This window comes from Rhipicephalus sanguineus, chromosome 1 (genome assembly GCF_013339695.2).
Source record: "Rhipicephalus sanguineus isolate Rsan-2018 chromosome 1, BIME_Rsan_1.4, whole genome shotgun sequence".
NCBI classification, from domain to species: Eukaryota; Metazoa; Arthropoda; class Arachnida; order Ixodida; family Ixodidae; genus Rhipicephalus; species Rhipicephalus sanguineus.
In genome coordinates, this window is record NC_051176.1 from 224717559 (window position 1) to 224724882 (window position 7324).

The window sequence follows — 7324 nt, forward strand, 5'->3', positions numbered from 1 at the left end:
GAAACAGCACAGAGCTGTGACGCACTTCCGCGCTGCCTGCATCGCCTGCCCACGTTCTTTCCTCTGCGGCATGTGCTGCGCGATGTCGTTGTCGTCATCGCCACCATCGTCATCTGGTGGCAACGACTTTCTTGAGGCTTCCACACGTTTGCCGCGGGCACGGACTCGCGATCAGTCGCCGAATAGCAGCCTGCTGGTGCAAGCGCGGCAAAAGGGCAATGGTGACTATGACGTCATCATCTAGCTGCGCCAGCTCGGAGCTCGGCCGCAGTGGTGACGTCCCGGAAGCTGGGGGTCACCTTCAGGTCACCTTAGATGATGTCAATGTCACGAGGTGTGGCGTATAGCGCTGGATGGCGCACGCAAACGTCAAAATTCGTATAAATTACCTTCCAAGCTGTATTCCAAGCTGTCTTCCAAGCTTTATGTTCACGGGAATCGAACCCGCAGACTACCTCAGCCGCGAAATTTTGTGTCAGTATCCCTTTAAGGTATTCTGTAGTTGCTGTTCCGGCTCTTTGTCCAGCCTGTCGCGCTCTCGAGTCTACAACCATAGGCCTTGGCCACACCTTTACTCGCCGCCCTGCAATGGCCCGACAGGAGATCAGCTCGAATCAGGAACCTAGAGACTCCGTGACTTAATCGCTTCAAGCGTGGACCTCCTCGCGGTCACGCTCGGTCTTCATGTTGTCCCGCTCTTTCTTGCCCTCCTTGCCCCTTCAACCTATTCCAAGTTCTTTCCGCACTGTCGCTCACGCATTACAAACGCTAAATTTATTCGTCTCCCAAAGTGCAGCGCTGTCTCTCACTGGGTGTTCCAAATGGATCACAGAAGACGGAACTTGTGCGTGTACTTTTCTACGAGATTACTTTAGTACGGAAACGAGATAGTTCTATTTTTTTTTTGCTAAAGAATAGAAATAGAAGCAAGTAGCACATATTTTTAAAATGAGCACGAAAAAGGTGCTCGTAAACCTTACGTGGGTCAAATTATTCCTGTAGGAATCGTAATGCCTCGTGAAGTACATCGGAAAGCGAAGTGGAAGTAGAAACTGATGTAAGAAACCACCGTTCAAACAATTATGGTTATTGATTTGTTGCCGCATAACACTCGCCCTTCCTGAAATTTAAATTTCTGCTCGTTTCTGCGCACCGTGATTAGACCTCTATGCCCTATCCTTGGAACCCACGACAGACTAGTTAAGTGACTTCGGGGGCATGGAAAGGAACATGAATATTTTTTTCCTGTTCTGTATAAAATGCAACATAGAAGTTTCATGAGACCTGATTTGAAAAAAAAAAAAAACTAAACGTATTATTACAATGTATTAAATAAAATGTCGTTAACAGCTTGGTGTCAGCTCAACGGTGATGCTTGTAGATGAGAAACAATGGAAAAGTGATCGTGCCTGGCGCAATGCGTCAGTAACGGAACTGAAACGAAACGAAACGAAAGAAAAAGAAATCAGGCCATTAGATAGACCTTGTAAAGTGCAGTGTTCGTTAAAGGAGCTTAGTGCATTACTAAAGCACTGGACATTGTTTTAGAGGAGTCCAAACATGCAAATATGGTGACATTGACCGAATAGCACATTGTTTTGCCTAAATAGAGACATCACATTTGTAAGCTTGTTAAGGCGATGCAGACTTATTTAACGACGAGAAACTTGCGCAAGGGCCTATATCCTTCATGCGCTCTCCCAGTAACTGGCTTGCCTGCGCAGCAACCACGGTTCATTTTTAACCAAGTCATTCGGACAGTTCCTTCAGCTGCATCATTTTTTCTTCTTTTATACTGTAGCAACTGTCATTGTCCCTTAACGTATTCGAACGGAACGGACATTTGACATCCTTAAAAAAATTGTTTCTCGAATCAAGTATTAAATACCACTATTGTGTTCGAAATCCCGAATATTCGCGCGCCGCTACAAGACATCAATTTGTGACCCGAAAAAAAAAAAAAAGGTTAAAGCGTCCTGTAAAGCGGTATTTTCTGCTATAAAACTGTGCATGAGAAGAAGCAAAGTTTTTCGTGTTTGCGTCTTACAGAGAAGCTTCTTTTGAACAGAATCATAGTTTTTGGTAGATATTATTTTTTATGGATTAAAGAAAAACGACAAACAAATTGATCATGAGCAGACATGAATCAATTGATTTTGTATATACACGCTGACGCAGGCGCGAGTGATGGTGCGAATTTCACTGCCGGCCTTAACTAGCCTAGACTTGGGTACAGGTATTGCTGAACTGTGTAGTAGGACCCACAAAATATATATGAGCATTTGACGAATTCTGAGCCACGGAGCTTCTTTTTATTTTGACAACATTCAGATTGTCCATTTTATGCTTTACTGTTTCATCATTATGCGTATTTTCTGTTTTGTATGGCTTGTCCTTGTTTTCATTTCTCTCTGCATTGTACGATTACGTCAAGGCTTCTACTGCATTTACTGTTTATTTTCAATGTTCATTTTGATCAATTACTAAATGCGCGTTATTTTTTTATTTTTAATTGTTTTATTAACATAACAATAAGTTATCAAAAAACCTTCGGCGAAAGGGATTAAACGCATAATTAATTAAAAATGAAATAGTTATTTGTGTCCGTAATTTCTTTCTTGAGCGACAGAAGTCGTATTTAGTGAAGGACATTCTACAGAGTGAAATATTGTGTTTCAGGCAGAGTTCATTTAGTCAGTCATCCTCGATTCACTGGAAATATTTTACACACATTATAAATGAAATAGAAATGTAGAAAGCCCATTGTTTATAACGCCGGAGTGTTCGATTAACATGGCGTGACTATCATGATATGCGTGATCAGGGCGTGACGGTGGTTGATGCAGAGAAAGCGCTAAGAAGCTGTGAAAGTAATGCGCGAAGTGCATGGCAAACAAGTGGGCAGAGCATTGCTGTGGACCTACGATTGCGCATACCGAAATGAAGGTCAAGAGGCTGATTTTGTTCCGGAGATTCGACGGGCGATCTTCTCGCGGTGGAACCGTACTCTCTTTCGCGAGCAAGCTTTGCCGAGCAAACACTGATACCTTCGCTGGCTCGGCGGCACTGCTTCTTTTGTTTAGACTCCGCGCTGACCTATGACGAGTCTAGATGAGCAGGGAGTGCAGTCTGTCAGCCGGGTAAGGCGTTGTTGACTCGGATACACGCGGTCATGCGTTGGGCAACACACGCGCGGCGTCCTTTCCGCGCCCGCGGGCGAAAGATCGAGCCTGCCGGAGACATCGGATACGCAGCAGTGTACACGGTGCGTTGGCGCGCGCGCGTGCCTACCAACGCCGCCAGAAGTGCCAAGTAAAAGAAGCCGGGCTGGCTCGTTTGTTCAGTAGCGGTGGCGGCGGCTGTTGACTGCAACGTGAGAAGCCGCCCCTTTGCTGCCTGCCGTCGAGTGCCATCGGGCGCCGTGTTTTTGCAGGCCAAGTTGTTTGCCTTCGAGATGGCCGAGGTGCGGGCTCGCCGCCTACTACGCTCTTGAGTGCAGTGGTCAGACAAGAGTGGGCCAAGACCCCGTACCGACCGTGCAGCCGCATTTCGCCCCCAGTCGCCATTCAAGTATGGATCGCTCCTTGGCGCCGGGGAGGTCTGCCGTAACGAAGGACTCTTTTTGCTATCGCTCAGTGCACACGCACACACGTAGCATGGGCGTACGCAGCAGCATGGAAATCTGCTCTGTGGAATGAGGACTGTCTGTGTGTATTTGTGCATTTTCGCATGAAAAAAAATTTTCACTGAGGTTGAGCGAAAGCCTGCGTTGTAATTAATTTAAAATTATATAGTTTCCACATTATACACTCGTTTATGTCTGACAAGACGATGACATATCTGACAAGACGATGCATATTTTCGCACTTTTATAGCCTTCACAGCACGCAAAGCGCCACGCCTGTGTGTTTTCTACCGTACTATGGCATATGAAAAACGCTTTGACCGAAGTGAATAAAGAAACCATATAGAAAGCCAGTTACGTGAGTACGCACTGCTTCTCAATAATGAATATTTTCTGTTGACAAGTGCGGCTGTACATCTCTCTCTCCCCTGCTATCGCATGGAACGGCGCCTGTTCTGACAAGCTACTTCAGCGTTAATATATCAATACAGATTATTATTTCGTGGATGGTAAGTCTGCAATGCTAGGCACCTGGATCTGGAACTCATTTTTCTTCTAGCGCAGTGTTTCCAAGAGCTTATGCTTAATTTATGAAACAGTAGATATAATACTGTATTGGCGTCGTCTGAACTTAAGGAGACAAATACAAGGCGAAAGTTTATGCAGTCGCATATATATGATCCGAGGCACTGATGTGGCCCAAGCCGAATTCCGCGAAAATTTAGCTTTTCGCATCGCTCTGTACAGATATAAAATTTCGTTTACGGCACCTGCGACCGTTTTCTATCTCGACAGCGATGTAAGTACACAGATATGAAAGTGGTTGCTTACACTGTGACATTTACTTTGCCAGCACCACAGCACCACTATCGAGTCTAATCGTGGCATTCAGACGTCGCGGTTCAGGCAGAAGTGCAACCACTGTCGCCGTTGTATATTATGCGTCGCGTTTTCAACACGACGAAAGGTGTTTTTAACATCCTCGAATGAACGAATAAAGAACACTTCACTTGCACAGTTACTCCAGTCGCGATCACGCCACGTGAAAGGACAGAAGAAGGTGCCCCTGCATGAGTAGTCCACACTGCATGCAGCTTCACCGTCACGCTTAAACTTACTTTTCGCGAACTTGCAAACGCGCAGCGAGACAATGATCGTAGACATATATGAGGCTGTGTACATGGAACTTCGTTGAATTCGCTGAATGCCACAGCGTGATTGAGGAATACAGCATAGTCGCAAAAATATGGCGAAACGTTAGCGGGCGCAAAGCACTTCACGTGCCCCGTCATCCGCAATGAGTATGGTATTAAGTGGCTGCTTATTTAAGGAAATGTATACAAAAGGAGGGAAGAAAAGGAAAAACCTTTTTTTTTTTCTGATGGCCGCACTCACAAGAGACGAAATAATTCACCTTGGCAGGGATTTCGGCGCGAGACAGTTTTTTAACTTCTTTGCATGGTTTGCTCTCAGAGAAATGCAGTTAAAAGCAGAGTAATATCGTGTCATGTCTCTTGTATGCTTCCTAGGCTATACAGACAGCAAGTACCATTACAGTACAGAACAAGGTATATATGTTAGAGGTATAGGAATTTTCAAAGCGGTTCAGTTTATTTCAAAAGTCCCACATAGGTTAATATTTCATTAATGTTGAAGCTCACGTGGCGCTGTATAGTGGTGGAGCAGGCACAATCTGAGCCAAAGGTCCAGAATTTCTGTATGCTTGTATTTGCAACTCCTGAAGTAATGAGGAGTAAGTGGTGACATTTACTGTCGCACAGCTTTATATATATATATATATATATATATATATATATATATATATATTATATATATATATATATATATATATATATATATATATATATATATATATATATATATATATATATATACAACGAATTATAAAAATAGTGAATATCCTTAAGTGCTATGTATGTAGTTTCTCTAAGACGTCGTAGAAGATTCAGATATGCCAAGCTAACAGGTAGAAATAAAAAGAAAGACATCGCGCTTTCTGTTGCATCTCTGCTGAACTGCGCCCTCGGAACTTTCTCGAAGTGCTGTGCGTCAGGTTGTGCCCGAGTGTAGAAAAGAGGGTGAAGTAACAAAACAGCGGGAAGCAGGAGCCGAGCAGAAAAGCGAGCGCAGCGCGCGTTTGAAGGCGACGCCATTCGTGCACAGCGAAAGACACAAGCGGCGCCGTCGTCCAGTTTTGCTCCAATCAGGGGGACACGCCGGCTCGCTGATGAGGCGCGGCGGAAATGGGGAAACGGGCGCGCGAGGGGAGAGCAGCGCCCTGATTGGGGCGCAGCAGCAAGACGTGCCTCGATCATCGGAATTCCCCAACTTTGCTCATTTATCTAATTGACGCCCGACAGATTGCGTGGGCCGCCTCTCCCTTGGAGCCTGCTGCTGGCGTCAGCCGTCGACGCTGCGCCACGGGCCGTGCGAGAAGGGAGCGCGCCTCCCTTGTATAGCAATTCTCCACTCATCCCTCTGTTTGGGAAGCGCCTTTCGCGATGTGGGGGGGGGGGGGTGCTGCGACTAAGGCCCGCCTATACACGACGGATGAAAAGCAGAAAAAAAAAAACTGAAAGGAATATAAAATGAATAGAGAATGCAGTAAGGTTAATCGGGTTGCTTCTAGATTATTGTACGCTAGGAGAATAGGAGAAGAGACACAAAAAAGAAGACGAAGGAAAAAAGCCAAACAGATGCACGCGTTGCTTAGCTTGCTTAATAGCATATTCCGAATAGCAGTCGCAACGTTTGAACCAGGGTTGCGCTGCGCTAAAGGTCCTGACAGTCCGCGAGGGTTCTTGCTTCCAGTGTAACTGGTTAGCTCGTGGCCTCGTGCATTGTCCACAACGTAAGTGGCCCTCGGAACAGCGCGTTCCTCGGAACCTCGAGCACGCGCGTGCGCACGCACTCATGACCTTACAGTCGCGTACAAACGCACAAAATGCGAGAAAGTTAACAAAAACTTATGCGAAATAAAGTTATTCCAGGTCGCACTAGCGGTAAATAGAACAGCAAACGAACAGCAAGAACAGCCTCTATAATGAGTACACTATAACGTAAGATAGAATGTATACTACATAGCTTAGAGCGGCAGAAAGCTGAGGTAGTTTATAGGGATTTATCTTTAAAGAAGGCAATGCGTGCAAACACGGACACAAGAGGACCATACAACACGAATGTCGTTTGTGTTGTCTGGTTCTCTTCTGTTGTGTCCCTGTCTGCGTGCCAAACACCTTCCTTCATGATAAGCAAGGACAATGCGACTGTATGTCATGCCACGAATGTATAGAATGTAAGTACGTGGTAACCACGCGAGGGCGATTGTGTTCACGGCATGGAAGAATGTTTTACGGGGTATTTGCACCTTTCGGCAAAAGGTCAAAAGAAACGTCGTAGGGGGTTGGTGGTGACTAACTGATTTCCTCCACTTGGGGTTCCTTGTCTCCATCCAAATCGCGATGAAGGCACGTTTTTATATTTCGCCCCTATCGCATTGCGGCCTCAGCGATCGGTGATATACCCCATAACCTCGGGCTCAGCAGAAGCAGAATGCTACGTCCACTGAAGATCCATCATGATAGCGGGCACAAAACTTAAAGCTTCGTCCCACCTACGATATGGGGATCTGCGAAAAATTGAGAACGTTTTATAGCGAATAGTTATTATTGCCGACTA